This window comes from Cherax quadricarinatus, chromosome 36 (genome assembly GCF_038502225.1).
Source record: "Cherax quadricarinatus isolate ZL_2023a chromosome 36, ASM3850222v1, whole genome shotgun sequence".
Taxonomy (NCBI): Eukaryota; Metazoa; Arthropoda; class Malacostraca; order Decapoda; family Parastacidae; genus Cherax; species Cherax quadricarinatus.
In genome coordinates, this window is record NC_091327.1 from 15960839 (window position 1) to 15978338 (window position 17500).

Genomic DNA, 17500 nt, shown 5'->3' on the forward strand with positions numbered 1-17500 from the left:
ATCTTTCTTTCTCTCTCTTCCCCCTCTCTTTCTCTCTCTAGAACACAATACTCAGAAAGACTAGCCAATAGTTCCTAGCATGACACCCAAATTTCATTACAATCAGCTCTCATAAATAGTCTGATAACTACTTGTTATCTATTATCTAACACCCGTTGCTTCTTGTGACAGATGTTTAGATATATCACACATGCACCGCTCCCCTACCAGTATCCACGCTCCCCTCCCTCCCTCCCTACTTCCTTTCTTGCTTCTCTCTTATTCCTCCACCTTTCACACCCTCCATCCCAATTTTATATCTCCGACTATCTTTAACTTCCAGTATCTTCCCCCTTTCAATTTCCATCCACCTTAATTAACCCTGCCTAATTTCTCCTTCCCAATTAGCACCTCCCAGTGTCTCCCACCACCCAATTTCCCCCAGTTCCTGACCAGGGAGTTCGTTCACACCTCTTGACACATCCCTCGCTCCCCCCTTGATTGCAGATCTCCCTCCCCCGTCCACCGACACCCTTCACCCTATCCTCCAACCTTCTGTCTATCCCCGTCCATTCCCTCAACCCAAGCCTGTGTAGTTTTAGATCCTTATCCTTTTTTTCATTCTCTCTCAATCTGTGGTTATTTCCCTCCCTTCCCCCCCCCTTTAATGCAGATAAGGGACTCTTGATCCAAGGAAATGGTCTCGTTCTCCCCTGCTTCCCATTTCCCGTAGAGCTGAGTAATCCCTACGGGTTTAGCGTTTCTCCTTGATTATTTAATAGTTTCCAACCAATCAGTTGAAACAAAATCATGCAATAGTAATTATAATAAAATAATAATATTAATAATAATAGCAATAAATAATAATAGTAATAATGATAATGAAATAATAATTATAATAATAGTAATAATAATAATATTAATAAGGAGAATATGCACTTTTAGGTTTTATTACGCCATCCAATCATCTACTGGACCTTCCACACATATGGAAATCTTTGACACTTACATACACACTTCCAGATGCTCTCGTGTCGTATTCAAGACATCAATACTACTGTTTTTTTTTCCATTCGTTCACATCGTCTTACCATTAGTCCAGATCCTCTTCCTTTTTATCCAGATCCTCTTCCTGAATTTCAGCCCTGACAGCCCTTCTTTTTCTGCCACCTCCTCTAAACTTTCTGGTAATCTATTTCTTAGCCCATCAGGGAAGGCCATAGATGAATAGGTGATGATCCAAGACATACGTGAATCCTTTCCCTTGGAACAAACCATATTACTGTATGGTTCCTATGGGTTTAAATCGGTCATTCTACGAAAACAAATTTTTACGTTTTATCTACGTCTGTTAAGGTAGATTTTTACTTTAACAGAAACTAACAGCGAATTAGGTGAGGGAATTTTAACGACAGGTGAAGGAAGAAGAGGAAGGTAGGGAGGGTAGTTGTGGGAGGGAGGGTAAGGTGATGAGAGATAGAGAAGGGAGAGGTGGAAAAGAGAGAGAGTAGAGAGAAGAATAAGCTGAATAAGAGGGATGGAGAATATGAAAGGAAGGAAGGAATAAGAGAAGGTGAGGCGGGGCTAGATGAACAGATGTAGGATAATTGGAAAGAAATTGGATAGGTTGAAAGAGAACTATGGAGGAGGAGGTAAGGGGTAAGGTTGTTGGAGGGAAGGTAGGAAGGGGGAAGGGAGGTCCAAGGGAAATCCTGGAAAGGAGATGGGAAGGGGAGGTAGGGAGGGATAAGGAGTGGGTAGAAGAAAGGAGAGAATGGGAGTGAGAGAAAGAGAGATAGATAGATAGAGAGAAGATAATGATGTAAATAGGTAACAACTCTTAGCTTGTAGAGAAAGTTAGGAACTCTTGTATAACTCTGTGAAAGAGAGAGAGAGAGAAAGAGAGTGAGAGAGAGAGAGAGAGAGAGAAAGACAGACAGACAGACAGATAGACGGAAATACCCATACCTATATACACATGCACACATACTTTCACTCAAACAAGAAAAGAGAAAGAGGGGCCTAGAAAGAAGCAAGAAGAAAGAATGAGGGGCCCTGGAAAGAAGCAAAAGGAGTGAATATGGTGAGGCGGTGATAGAAGAGGGAGCGGGAAAGGAGAAAAGAGAGGGCAGAAGGGGGCGTGGATACGGTCGGTGCGGGTAATTAAGCCACAAATCACCCCCACCACGCCACATCCATCAATGGAGTAATCACAGTAATAAAAAGAGGCATTAATGACACAGAGCGGTCATTTGCAATAACCTCTCTGACAGCTCTTGCCTCTTGGGGTACTGGTCCTTGCGACTTACATCTCTCTCTCTCTCTCTCTCTCTTTCTTCCTCTTCCTCTCTCTCTCTCTCTCTCTCTCTCTCTATCTCTTCCTCTTCCTCTCTCTCTCTCTTCCTCTCTCTCTCTCCCCCTTTCTCACACACACCTATCCTGGAAACGGAATCTGGGACTTACATCTTTCACATCTTCATCTTTCACATCTTCATCTCTCCCATCTTCATCTCTCCCATTTTCATCTCACATCTTCATCTCTCATATCTTTATCTACTACATCTTCATCTACAATATCTTACATCTCTCACATCTTTATCTCTCACGTCTTCATCTCTCACATCTTCATCTCTCTCATCTTCATCTACCACATCTTACATCTCTCACATGTTTATTTCTCATATCATCTCTCACATCTTACATCCTTCATTACCTTATGGTAATGAAGGTGATGAAGCAGGTGGGAACAATAAATAGAAGAACATGAATAGGAGGGAGAGAGAGAAAAGGAATGAGTGTACGAGGGAGTGAAAAGAGAGAAAGTGGGAACATGAAAGAAAAAGGGAATATAAAAGAACAGGGAATATAGAAGAAGGGATAAAGTACAGACATATCCACACACATGAGGATACGTACTTGTTCTAAATTTATATAAATATCTTACAGAAGGAATAAAAAAACCTGAATACGTTTGCAAATTCTAAAGTCTTAGTAAAATAAATTAAAAATTATTACAAAGCTCTTAAGAATGACTCGTGTGGATAAAGCAAATGGAATTCAATTATCTCTTACCCCTGAAAATGGCAGTCGGGAAAAAACATTCACTCAAACTCACAAAATGAGATTGAGTGAATGTATATTTGTTTTTCCTATTTACGAATATAATTACAGTGAGGAAAGCCTCACAAAGTGGAAAATCATTTGTGACGTTAATTAGGCGCCTTGAAGCAGTGTTCTTCTTTTAATACACTTTTAAATTTGTACATTTAATATTTCATACACTTGGACATAATAAGTGTAGGAGTGTAGGATCCTTGAAGCTGTTATAATCCCAGTAAACTGAAGGATCCTAGTGGATGATACAATCCCAAAGAGCGAATGTGCAATCCTTGAGGTCAGTATAAAATTAAAGTGACCCAAGTTCTCATAATAAGTATAATAATAAATCTCGTGAGTCATGTTTCGAAGGCATAAACTACTTGAAAAATATAAAATCATAAAAATATATAATCATAAAAATATTACAATAGTCCCCGTTGTTCTCTCTTACCATCCTTCAGTCGTAACCAGCTAATTGATACACTTCTAGTACAGTTGTTGGTAAATCGATAAACTTTTTTTTTGCACAGCCGTTGCAACAAAATCAATATACTTGCTGGAGTCATTTGCTGCAAAATCAATCAGCTTGAATATATCATGTAAACAGTTTTTGCAAGACCTCTCGGAATGGCTTTGTTTTTTTTTTTCAAGTGAGAGTATCAAACAGGTTTTTGTGTTTCAGAAACTGGTTTGAAGGAAGGCCAAGAAGGTGGTTTGAAGGAAGGCGAGGAAGGTGGTGTGAAGGAAGGCCAGGAAGGTGGTTTGAAGGGAGGCGAAGAAGGAGCTTCGAAGGAAGGCGATGAGGGTGGTTTGAAGGAAGACGATGAGGGTGGTTTGAAGGAAGGCGATGAGGGTGGTTTGAAGGAAGGCGATGAGGGTGGTTTGAAGGAAGGCGAGGAAGGAGGTTTGAAGTAAGGCCAGGAAGGTTGTTTGAAGGAAGGCGAGAAAGGTGGTTTGAAGGAAGGCCACGAATGTGGTTTTCAGAAAGGCCAGGAAGGTGGTTTGAAGGAAGGCCAGGAAGGTGGTTCGATGGAAGGCGAGGAAAGAAAAACAAACAAGAAAATAATACAAAGAAGCTTACGAACGATATTGTAACACAGAAAAAAATAAAAAGTGAAACAGAATGAATTCGAAAAAGATGCAAACGATACATAATGATTTAAAAAAAACTGGCAGAGACTCCACCACTTTGCAACGATAACTGACACAACGCCTTTACGTCCTCTCCCCAAAAATCCTCTCTAAGTGAACTGCTCAACTATGTACACAAAAGTTCTGCAAGTCTTCACACGTCACCTTACTCTAGGACCCCAACGAGAACACACAACCAACACAAACATATCCTAGGCCAAAAATGTCTAGAATGTCGTGATAGACCACCGTCAGAGGTGTCTTAGATGAACTTGTCAAGAAGAAGGAAGGGAAACCTCTCGCAAACTGGCACAGGAAGCCACCGGAGCTTCACGTGCTTCATCCGAGTCTACCGAGATACAAATACATATAAAACAAAAACATGTCACGGAATTATCGTGGCCTCCAGCAGTCTTGCCACTCCTCTGATCACACTAAGATAAACACACACAAAAAAATAAAACGTTTATTTTTTGCGTTTCATTTTCTTAGGTTAAATAAAATTTTAATCAATTTTACATGCTGTTAAAACGTGTAACTCACAGCAGCGTTTATTACAGAATGTTTCGCCGAAGAGCAGCTTGGTCATGTCTTATGAGAGAGAAACGTCGTTTAAAATTACATCTTGTTCTATATGAAGTATCTTTATACTCATTTGTTGCCCCAGTCACCAATTTGTTACACTTCTCCGTTCGGTCATCCGGCAGGTAGGTGTTGGTGGTGTGGCGTGCCTCGTCGCTCGATAAACTTAAGTGTGTGGTGTATTATGGTTCGCTGCCTCTGGCTCAATGTTTATTTCGCCACTCTAGTGTTGTTTTATGATTTAGTCATTGCGGGTGTCATCTGTTTTTAATCATTACTTGCCACTGTGTCCTGTTCGGCATGAATATTGTGGTTCTGAAGGCGGATGAAGATTAATGTGTCAGAGTTATATGTGTGTGTGTGTACGCACCTGTTTGTGGTTCCTGGCCCCGCCTCTTCGCTAGTTTGTGTGTGTGTGTGTGTGTGTGTGTGTGTGTGTGTGTGTGTGTGTGTGTGTTTATTTTCAACCCAAACATACAAACCCTCGTCTTGGACCGTAGTCGAAGGCACTAGACACTTAGTCAAGTGGCACCGTTATCCTCCTCATCTTAAACGGAATATAAATGCCCTCACCGCTAGGAGCTTCCCTGAACTCTTACCAAAAGTGGTGGGTGGGTAGCCTCCGGTAAATTACCTCGTATGCTCACCCGCCCAACCTGATATGCAAGCGGCTGCTGCCTCATATACAACAATTAACCGAATATACAAGCCCGAAGTGCCATCCACACACCTGCTTAGGGTTGCTGATAGTTTTCGATGACATACCCCGCATGGCCAATAATCTCACTTGTGGATACAATTGATGGTGTTATATATACTGTGGTTTGTTTAAATGTATGTGTGCAGGGCGAATGCGACTACCTGTGTGTACCAATGTAGTGTTTGACTTATTGAAAAACGTGTATATTTTTGGACGAGCAATTCCTAATATTGTATGATGCATGTACAATAAGATCGCAAGAAAAAGGTGATATCTTAATATGCAATATAACCACACTGAAAAGTTGTAGTAGTATTTCAAGCGCTTTCGTGATCTCTCACATTATCAAAGAATATTACAAGTAATAAAACAACAGAAGTCTAATAAAACAGAGATATGACCAAGCTTGTACAGTCTGTGAGTTGTTTGGGAGTGCTTGGAACAATATAACTTTCCAGTATGGTTGTATTGTATGTATGTATACATCTTCTTCTTCTTCTTTCAACGTACCAGCCGTATCCCACCGAGGTGGGGTGGCCCAAAAGAAAAAACTGAAGTTTCTCCTTTTAAATTTAGTAATATATACAGGAGAAGGGGTCACTAGCCCCTTGCTCCCGGCATTTTAGTTGCCTCTTACGACACGCATGGCTTACAGAGGAAGAACTCTGTTCCACTTCCCCATGGAGATAAGAGGAAATAAACAAGAACAAGAACCAGAAAGAAAATAGAAGAAAACCCAGAGGGGCGCGTATATACATGCTTGTACATGTATGTGTAGTGTGACCTAAGTGTAAGTAGAAGTAGTAAGACTTACCTGCAATCTTGCATATTTATGAGACAGACAAAAGACACCAGCAATCCTACCATCATGTAAAACAATTACACGCTTTCGTTTTACACTCACTTGGCGGGACGGTAGTACCTCCCTGGACGGTTGCTGTTTACCAACCTACTACCTACAAGTATGTATACATGTATGTATATATGTATGTATGTATGTATGCACGTATGTATGTATGTATGTATGCATGTATGTATGTATGTATGTATGTATGTATGTATGTATGTATGTATGTATGTATGTATGTATGTATGTATATATGTATGTATATATAGTTTGCAACTTTTAAATGCATCATAAACCAGGTCACAAGAGAACTTGACAAAAAAAATAAAGGTCTTTTCATCCCTTTCTTTTTACCAATTGCTTTCATGGAAAAGGACAACCAGTCCCTTATATCTGGCATTTTAGCTGCATCATCTACACTTATTGCTCTATGAAAAGAATCCTAATCATCCCCTTATCTAAGATTTAAATGGGATTACTAAAAACATAATAACTATTAAAAAAGACTATTTATCTGTAAAAAAATATTGTAACTGACCTATGTTTTTATTTATTCTGGAGACAGATAAAGAAGATCAGCAGGAATATCAGGACGCTTGATATTTAACTACGTCTCGTTTCAACTTCTTCTTAAGAACACAGTATGAGAGTCGTACACGTTGAAGGTCAACAGTATACAGAATATAGAACATTGTTCATATATGCTTTTGAAAAGAAGCTATGCAGGAAAACAATGCCTAGTTCATGACACAAAATCGATGTACACAAATGTATTTCGTGACTATTCATAAAACGCTATGCTAGGAATGTAAACTAATTAATGAACAAAATGATTCTAATGGTAGTATACTGTAAATTAAAGCAATCTAAAGGAAATCTAGTTATCCTAAAAAAAAAAAAAATTGTAGGGACCAGAATATAGGTAAATAAATCACAGTTGTGGAATGTTATTAATATGTTATTTATTAATGTATTTTTTTGAAAGCATTTCCATGTTCAAACATTTATGATCTTGATAGAATTGGAGAAAGACAATGAAAACACAATTTCATGTTTATATTCCGCTTTCGGTTCGGTTTTAGTGTTTAGTTCAATGAACGAACGAACGAAATGTAAATTGGATGCAATTTCATATTTTATTTTTCACTTTGTCATACAGGAACTTAAAGTTACTTTTCCTCACAGGTCTCAAAAACACAGAAAAAGAACAAAGATTAATTTATTTCCGACGTTTTAATTTATAGTGAATAGTGGAGCACGTGTTTGCAAGTTTCATATAAACATTAAATGCGTAGATCTACTTTGCAGATGGAAAAATTAATCCATAACTGTTAGAGCTCCACCTAGCTCTCTCTCTCTCTCTCTCTCTCTCTCTCCATATTTAACATGGAGGAGACTAATGAATTTAAGTGTAAAATGATCATGTCTTTCTAAATATGGCCAAAACTATAACATAAGTCAACCATGTGCAATTGGCATTCGAAATATGTTTCATTATCTTATTTAAAAAATTACATTGTACAAAAACAGTAATGCAGGCCACAGGGGATTTCCCATGACCATACCAAATATTTTTTAACTAGAACTTGCCAAACGCAAATTTATAGCTTTCTATACATGTTTAATTAAATCATAATTTAAGTGGCATTAAATGCAGGTTATATTTTGGGAATTTTTGGACCAGGACGTTAACATTGTCCATATAAAAATTAACGAACGTTCCACTATCACCAAAATTAACAATTTTAAAATTAGTTCCTATATTAAAGTTTTGCTACCTTTTGATTAGTTAACTTTTTTTTTTTTTAAATATAAAACATTGTGAGTCTTGCCTGTCAAACAAGGTTTATATTAGGTCTTATATAGTTACCAGGTTAAAAAGTTTTAACCTACCCATTCAAATTTGGTTAAATTGGAACATGGGGGTCAAGAAGCGAATGTTTTATGTTACTTGTGAATGGGCACGAGGCTAGATGATCAGGTCACATCAGATGACACAGCGGTTAGCAGTTAGTGACCAATACTGACAAAATTTCAACACTAAGCTCATATTTTGTTTCTAGCTGTAGAATAATACAATATAAAAGGGGTAATGCCTGCTGTATTTTGGGCACACGCCCCAACTCTGAGGAGCTGGATGAGATTTTCGCCCTATAATCGGTGATACACACGTGACAACATGTACCGTATATGCCACCTTTATATCAATAAGGTATCTCTTAAATCTTTTGTACCATATATGTAATACAATAATGATAGTATTTTTTCTGAGGGGGCAGTACCGTATAGTGATACAAATGAGTGATGAGCACTGCAGTTCATGGATACGCTTGGTTGACTAGCAATGTGGTGCTTGGATCAAAATAGCCGAGTCAGTGCGGTAATTCAGTTGCTATTACTAAACCTGAGTTTTCCCAGTAAACACAAAACATTTTTCTCAATTATTTTCTCTTAAAGGTTAAGCAACAAGATCCCTATCCACTACAAATAGTCATAATGTTTATATATTCGTATACATTGTAGATGTTAGAATAAGCCAAGAAATTTTGAAGATTTCCGATTTTAAAAGGAAAAACATGACTTTATTGTATATAATAATAATAATAATAATAATAATAATAATAATAATAATAATAATAATTAATAATTATTATTATTATTAATTATTACTGTTATTATAATTCATGAAGCGCTGAAACGTTGTGACTCATTTGGCGAAAGGAGTGTTGAAGGCTCTATCTTCCTTCCCTTAACCGCGGCTCTGATCACTGAGGTTGCTGGTGTTTTCCCTACAGTGCACCAGAAAACATAAGGTGCGAGAGAAAATTTCGCTTTAATCTCTCGCCGAAATAAACGCAACGAACCGATCTCGTGGTTTTTTATGGGCAGTTACGGCTCCATACCAACAGCTGAGCCGGACTGGATATGAAGGTTATTTGTGCATGATACCGAACGGTGTAAATTAATCAGAGACAAGTTGACTTCAAATTACGTACTGTCGACAAAAGAGAAGGAAAAGATTCAGGCTGCAAGCTTTTATCGAGACGACGTTTCGCTCTGAGCTGAGCTATATCACAGAGCTCTGTGCAGAGGCATACGTTTTCCCGGTGAAGAATCTTGCTCCTTACCTTGTGTCATTTCTATACTGGTCAGGACACCTTGGCTCTGAACTTATTTTCCCACTCAACGACGCAAAAAAAAAAAAGAGCACTTCACCAGAGATCCTGCACCTCGCAAATACCAGCCACACCCTTCTACGGTAGAACGGAATTTTCTTCATAAATCCAATAGCATTTCTACCAACCTTTGCAATCGTGTCATTACGATTTCGTGAGTCATATGGCTTCGATCAAAGGCTCTTAGTCCAATGAATTCGGAGCTACCATTCTTTTCCTCAAGTTTAACATTAATACACGTTTCAAGAGGGGCTATTCCCATGGTTTTTTCCCCTCTTGCTTTTCCACAGTCTTTCCACATGACAACAAAAGAGATTCAATTCACACTTCACGAGCTTCAGAATCACAGCACTAAAAAGAAAAATACGAACGTCTACATGGGCATTAAAAAATTGGCTGAATTTAATAATGACTTTTATAATTGTTGATTATCATTAATAATAATAATAATGATAACATAAAACTATTACAATTATGATTATACTTATAATTATTACTACTACTACTATTAAAAGTAATAATAATAATAATAATAATAATAATAATAATAATAATAATAGTAATAATAATAATAATAATAATAACAATAAAATATTTTATACATGAAGCTAATAAATAAAACATTGGACTAATATAAGTAACTAAATATAACCATTTCTTGTAATCTGTATATAATGTTTACCCAGTTTATACATAGTACAGTGTATGTTAATACATAACACAGTGAATGGGACGCTTTTGATATGTATTCCCTGTATGCCAATTATATGAAATATATTTATAAAAGAGGTATTTTATGAGTGAATTCTTTATTAAATATCGAATTTGAAAAGCATGAATAAAATTTAATGAAAAATATTACGAATTTTATATATTGCATGCATGCTATATATAAATTCAGTAATTTTTAAGTTATTAATAATAGAAAATGTGCATTAAGTTATTTAAGGATCAAAAACAATTTTATACAGATTAATTTCATTTATATTTTTCATATAATTGAGTATAGTCTTCATACTCATACATCTATTACTGAAAATTTAAGTATTTTTCTCCAGTAAATGATTTTATTGAAGCTTTATCCATATCCATAGATAACAATATACATGTGAACATATAGATTTAAAAAGAAATTTTCACCACTTTCTGAATTAACATATATATATATATATATATATATATATATATATATATATATATATATATATATATATATATATATATATATATATATATATATATATATATATATATATATATATATATATATATATATATATATATATATATATATATATATATATATATATATATATATATATATATATATATATATATATATATGCAAAACAACCACTGTGAAAGAATAATCAAATTCCAAGCTCTTTCGTGACTACTCACATTATCAAGGAACAATAAAAGTAATGCATCAAAGGAAGGCATATAAAGGGTCTAGACCACACCTCGCCACCGCTTGGAATTTCATTATTCTTTCGCAGTGGTTGTTTTCCATATACTGAAATCACCTGTTTACTGTGATCTTATTGTATATATATATATATATGTATATATATATATATATATATATATATATATATATATGTATGTATGTATGTATGTATATAAATATGATTGACTTCGTCTAGCTCTCTCTCAGGTAGGTCGTGTTCATAGGATGTAGCAGCTATTTCTTCTTTCCCTCGCCAAACTGAGTCTGTAAAAGAAATCCGGTTGCTCTGGGGTCTTTCATATTCAATTAATAAATAAATAAATAAATATATATAAATATATATATATATATATATATATATATATATATATATATATATATATATATATATATATATATATATATATATATATATGCAAAACAACCACTCTGAAAGAATAGAGAAATTCCAAGCGCTTTCGTGACTACTCACATTATAGTTCCTTGATAATGTGAGTAGTCACGAAAGCGCTTGGAATTTCTCTATTCCTTCAGAGTGGTTGTTTTGCATATTCTGAAATCACCTGTTTACTGTGATCTTATTGCATATATATATATATATATATATATATATATATATATATATATATATATATATATATATATATATATATATATATATATATATATATATATATATGTATATATATATACATATATATATATATATATAAATATATATATATAAATATATATATATATATATATATATATATATATATATATATATATATATATATATATATATATATATATATATATATATATATATATATATATATATATATATATATATATATATATATATATATATATATATATATAATGCGGAAAGTAGGATAAAGTTATAACTACTCACAGTGCTCTTGTAAAATGCCTCCTTATTTACCGCCAGATCTAATTAAATTAACGACACATTTACCTAATATAATGTAACATTTATCTCGGGAAATAATACGATATAATTATAATATAGAACGAGGCCACAAATAACCGCCGTTGTGCCCATTACTAACTCAGTTACTCATAACTTTAATAATAGCATTTAATATATTATTCTAACTAGTCGGAATAAGACTGGCGCTGCTGGACTCTGCAAATTTTCCAAAAACACATCTTCAGTGACTGGTCTGGACCTCTCAGCTGATGTTGTCTTCAACTGACGACCTCAGCTGGAAGGTCGATATATTCTGACAAGCTATTACTCCTTCTTCAGTCTCCAGTGGGCTTGGACCTCTCATTTGCAAGTGTCAGAACATCTTGATGTAGCAATATACAGGTCTAAACTCCGGCGGAATATCTCTAAACCCAAAGGAGAATGAGAGATAATCAGGTTTCAAAGTCAACTGGAACACCCATAGCGAAGCCGCTCAGATCTATCGCACAGTTTACCCATCTAACACTTCGTTGCGGGGGAGGGAGTGGTTGTGCGGGGTTAAAAGGGCTTATCCAGTGAGCCGCAATAGCCCACGTAGTGCCCAAGTGGCTACTAAATGCAGTAGGAAGGTCGCCCTTGGACGTGCAGCGGTAGCAAGTGTTTTATAAGGTAATGTTTCCACCCCCGTGGTGATGGTGTGGCAGTGTAACCCACTCCCCGCGGCGCGTCCGTCTTCCGCTGACTAATGTCTTCTTGGAATTTCTTCGTCATTATTGATGGAGGAGGAAATAGCAAGCTCAGGGAGAAGGTACTCACCGTGTGATGTAGTGCTTGAGTAGTGGACAATGTACGGAGGTGACAGGAAGTAGAGGACGTTGGGAAACACAGGTGAGAGAACGATCCAAAACTCCGACGATCGCGACGAGACGGAGTGTTAGTCGGTAAAAGCAAACTTCGCTCAAGATGTTGGATGAGCTACACTGTGGTCGGCCTATGTCGATTGTTACGGTCCCCGGCAACTCCTCACTCACGCGCCACCGCAGAAATGATCAAATACGAAACGCCTAGACCTAAAACGATGTTTCGAGCGAGTTATTTGTCCGATTACATACCCTGTTTCACAATGTTTCAGGCAGAAGAGACCCGCAGGTTGGTCACGCGTGTACAGTGCACTAAACAAACGTTGAAACGTTGCTGCGCTGGCATACGTACGATTATTGGCTACTCTTTCATAGTTATGGCCTTTCGCTGGCGGAAATAAATAAATAAGGATTTTTCTTTTGTTCCTGCGCTGCCTACAGAGAGATGCATCCTGCCTTTGTTTACTGGTCAGGGGTGTCGCTCGACGCTTTATAAAGAATGTCACGTCCATCAACACAGCTTAATGTTTGGTACACGAGAAAAATAGTTGGCAACAACTCTCCTACGGCGCTCGCCCCCTCCCTCTCTCCCTCACTTCCTCCCCCAATCCAACCCCTGCACCTTCCCTTTTCCCCCTAATCATCCTCCCCCTCCCCCAATTACACCTTTCTTACTCCCACAATAGCGCCATAGGCACCTTTGTCCCCCTCCCTCTTTTCTCAGTTCCCCCCACCCTATTCTTCCACCGTTCCCACCACCATTCCCCTAATCCTGGCACCTGCTATATTTCTCGTATTCTCTCTCCCCTCTTTCCTTAGCTACGCAGAAATTACGTCCCTTTAATTCTCTTTTGTTTTACCCCTCCTTTGGTGCAAGTCGTATCTCTGCACTTTCCATTTGTTTATATTCTTCACTGCCAACTTCATCTTCTCGCTTCCTTCCTTTCTTCTCCAGCAGGTTCATCTTCTGTTCTTTTTCCTGTCGCTTGTTACATTCTCGTAATGTTCTGTGACTGGTGTGATCCTAATGTTTCCTTATTTATTTCGTCTGCTTTTCTGTTGCATCGCTTCCCTAATCTGATTTTTAGTTGTAAACATTATATATATATATATATATATATATATATATATATATATATATATATATATATATATATATATATATATATATATATATATATATATATATATATATGCCTTAGTAGTCCTGACCACTCAGCAACGATTAGCTATAGATTGTGTTCTCACGGACGTATGTTTACAGGGGGAGTCAAGTCTCAGCTCTTGGCCCAGTCCTGGCCACGGCTGGCTTACCACTTGGCCCCTACCTCATTGATTCTTTAAACTGTTTACGGAGTTGGCATCCACCACTTCCGCTCCTCAGTGTTGAAATCCTTTCCTACTCTAAGACTGAAGCAGTGTGTCTCCATATACCTATAATCTCTTAAATTTCTCTTCTCTGTCTAGGCTCTCCTGTCCCCGTCCATCACATGATAAACAACCACTGGAGAAACGGTCACAACACAGTATACCAAGAAGTTGTTTTGATCGTCAACGCTCCCGCGACCCTGTCCATGACCAGGCCGTAGCTGGAGCTGTAATAAGTAGTATGGTAATATAGACGAACAAAAGCACACTTATGTAGTTCAGGAATGATGAAACCACACGTGACGAAATTATTCAATTACTCAATGTCGTGGACTGTACACAAAAATTTATTTCTACAAGTAGCTGTGACATTTTACATCTAAATAGCAGTTTGAAGAGAAAACTACAGGCGACTATTTCCGTCCATTGCCAACTCGTGCACTGATAGCCCAGAATTAACCAAAACATTATCTAAAATCTACTCTGTCAATTACGAGGTGGTCAAAAAAACTCTGTCAGTACATCAGATTACTCTGAACGTTTGATCATATCTATGTCCCATGGCCTGGTAGGCAACGCTCTCACCTCACACACTGAGTGTCCGTGCTTCAAAACCAAGCAGGGTGGAAACACTGAGCGTGTTTCTTTACACCTGCTGTCCCCGTTCACCTGGCAAGGAAGTGGGTACCTGGGCGTTAGTCGCATCCTGTGGGACAATATTGAAGAATCCCAGTGGAAGTAAGACAGATAGTCCTCGATGACGCACCGACTGTCTTGGGTTACCCTGGACGGATAACCCTTCGGGTTAAATATCCGAACAAAATCTTATGTAATCTCTTATCTCTCCTGGTCCCTACGTGCATGCTAAATTCTAAGTAGTTACAGCAGCAGAACAATGCTCATAGTGTTCATACTCGTTGTAATTATTTGAACATGACTAACTCCCAGGTACCTAATATCTGCTAGATAAATAGGGACAGCAAGCCTGAACGGCTTTATCCATATATCCCGTTCTGCCTGAGGGTCGAAACCAGAACTTTTAGATTCTTTGTGAAATTCTGTGACAACTGACCTAATGTTAAGTTTTATGAACATTTTTTATATGCATATAACCATTTCCTCTGAGTCGTGATTATATTTCTCTTCACATAAGTCTTTTTATTATCCTTTTAATGACGACACTGTGATTTTATTTCTCTCTCTTTCTAAAATAAATATTATGTATATATATATATATATATATATATATATATATATATATATATATATATATATATATATATATATATATATATATATATATATATATATATATATATATATATATATATATATAAAGCCGAACTCTTAAAAATTTGACTTTTCCAAGTAAATTGTTTACAAACTAATAGATATATTTTTTCACTGACGATGATGTAATCATTATTATTTTTTGATCATTAGAACTTAGAAACTTCACCTAACCTAATTTAGCGTAATTTTTTTTAGCCAAATTCCTCTAAATATATCATAGATCAGTTTAAATTTATTTATTACAAAAAAACCTATGTAATTTTTCGTTTGGTTGAGACTGATTTTTGCAGATTTATTGCATAAATCTTTTTCACTTTGCTTATTCGACCTAACTCTCCGGTTTCGCTTATTCGGTTAGTTTAAGAAAGAGAACTGATACATGATGAAAGCGCTGGATCTTCCTCAGCTTGCCTCTAAGCTTGTCTCTAGCAATTGCATTAATACCTGGAGAAGTATACCAGGAGGCTCGTCCAGGGGTCAATGCCCCCACGAAATGGTCCATGACCTTCTCTACTTCCTTACCCTTCCCCAGTCATTCTATCTCTCTATATCTCTCTCTGGATCAAATTGATTTCCCATATGTAATTCTGGATAAATAATTGTCCTTGCATAGTGAAAATACATTTGGCGTCTCTCAGCTGTTATTAATCTCCTCTGTCTTGCTTTTCTCTGTCTACTCTCTTTCTGTCTATTTCTTATTTATTTCTTCTTTCTCGAGGCTAAGAATTGTTCTCTGCTTTGTAAGTTTTACTTTTTAAAAATTTCTCTGTTATTTTGTCTTGTCAGTACTCTGCTATTCCTCCTTCCAGTCCTTGTTGGTATTATGCTACTCCTATTTTCTTGTTATCATTCTGCCATTCCTAGTGCTATTCCTTCCTAGTATTCTTCTATTCTTATTCTTTGTCAGCTCTCTGTCATGCCTCTTCCCATTCCACGCTGGTATTCAGTCTTATTTCAGATTTAACTACTTTTTCATTTACTGTTCCTTGTTAGTATTTTGTCATTCATATTTCTGTCACTAGTCAGTGTTCTTCCAATAACCACAACATCAATGATATTTCAAAGGAACGCAGCACATTACTATCACAAGAGTACACCATGACACTGCAGCTCTACCAGCACATATCATGCCAACGGAACCCTCATAGGTACACAGAACGACAACGACAACAGGATTCCCACAGAAACCAAGAGGATTGAGTCCCCTATTAAGAAACAACAACAATGGGGCTACCAAGGAGACGCACCATACTAATAGGACCTCGACTGGGACACGCTATATCAATGGGACGTCAACGGGGAGACACCATACAGTGGGACGGCAACAGGGAGACACCACACCAATGGGACCTCGTCAGGAAGACACCATACCAATGGGACCCCAGTTGCTTCACACTAGTGGGACGACCCCTTCCCTCACATGGTCACACCAATAGGCAGGTTACAGGAAAGAACACCACACCACCACAAACTTCCATGGCGCAGCAGCATAACCCCATAAAAACAATCGAGACGAATACCCTCCACCCCCCACAACACCCAGTCACCAACATCCTAACCTCCACTAGCTCCAACACACCCCCAAGACTCTCCCAACACCGTTATTCAGCCACGCGCACCCGCCAGGGCGCAGACCAGTCCATGCATACCTGTCTGCGGACGTTTGTAAACACGATTAAACATTCATATCCGTTTCGACCCGATAGCGTTAAATGTTATTGCGTGATGGAGGTCTGGAGGCTAAGGCTCAGGGGAGGGGGGAAAAGGATGAGGGGAAGAGGACAAAAGGGAAAGGGTTGATGCGTTGTGATAAAGGGGGGAGGAGGAGGAGGCATGGAAGGAGGATTTGAGGAAAGTGCGGGATGTAGACGAGGTGAGAAATTACGGAGGATAAACAAGGAGAAAAAGGGGGCAGTCTCGCAGGAAATTTAGAAGATATGTATAAATAGCTTCCGTCTGCCAGGCGGCTGTCACAGGGCTTTCAATGTGCACGGTAATATCACCCCACGCGGAATTTATAGAGAAGATAGATACCAGCAATATATCGTGTTAATCCAGGCAGGATTCCCACGTTTTCTTTCAAGCTGTCTTCCCAGCTT

General features: G+C 37.4%; 1 protein-coding gene across 4 annotated transcripts in view; it reads right to left on the reverse strand.

Moving 5' to 3' along the window:
• The window catches only part of LOC128691404 (homeotic protein ultrabithorax-like), a 1565881-nt gene that overhangs the window by 1312727 nt on the left and 235654 nt on the right, over positions 1-17500 (reverse strand). The window contains exon 1 of one of the 4 annotated variants that reach the window (XM_070091531.1): positions 12697-13046. The exons of 2 other annotated variants lie outside the window; for them this stretch is intronic. The gene's annotated coding sequence lies outside the window, so the exon portion shown is untranslated. Of the gene's footprint in view, positions 1-12696; positions 13047-17500 lie in introns of those variants that run through there. One more of the 4 variants, XM_070091536.1, reaches the window with a different exon arrangement.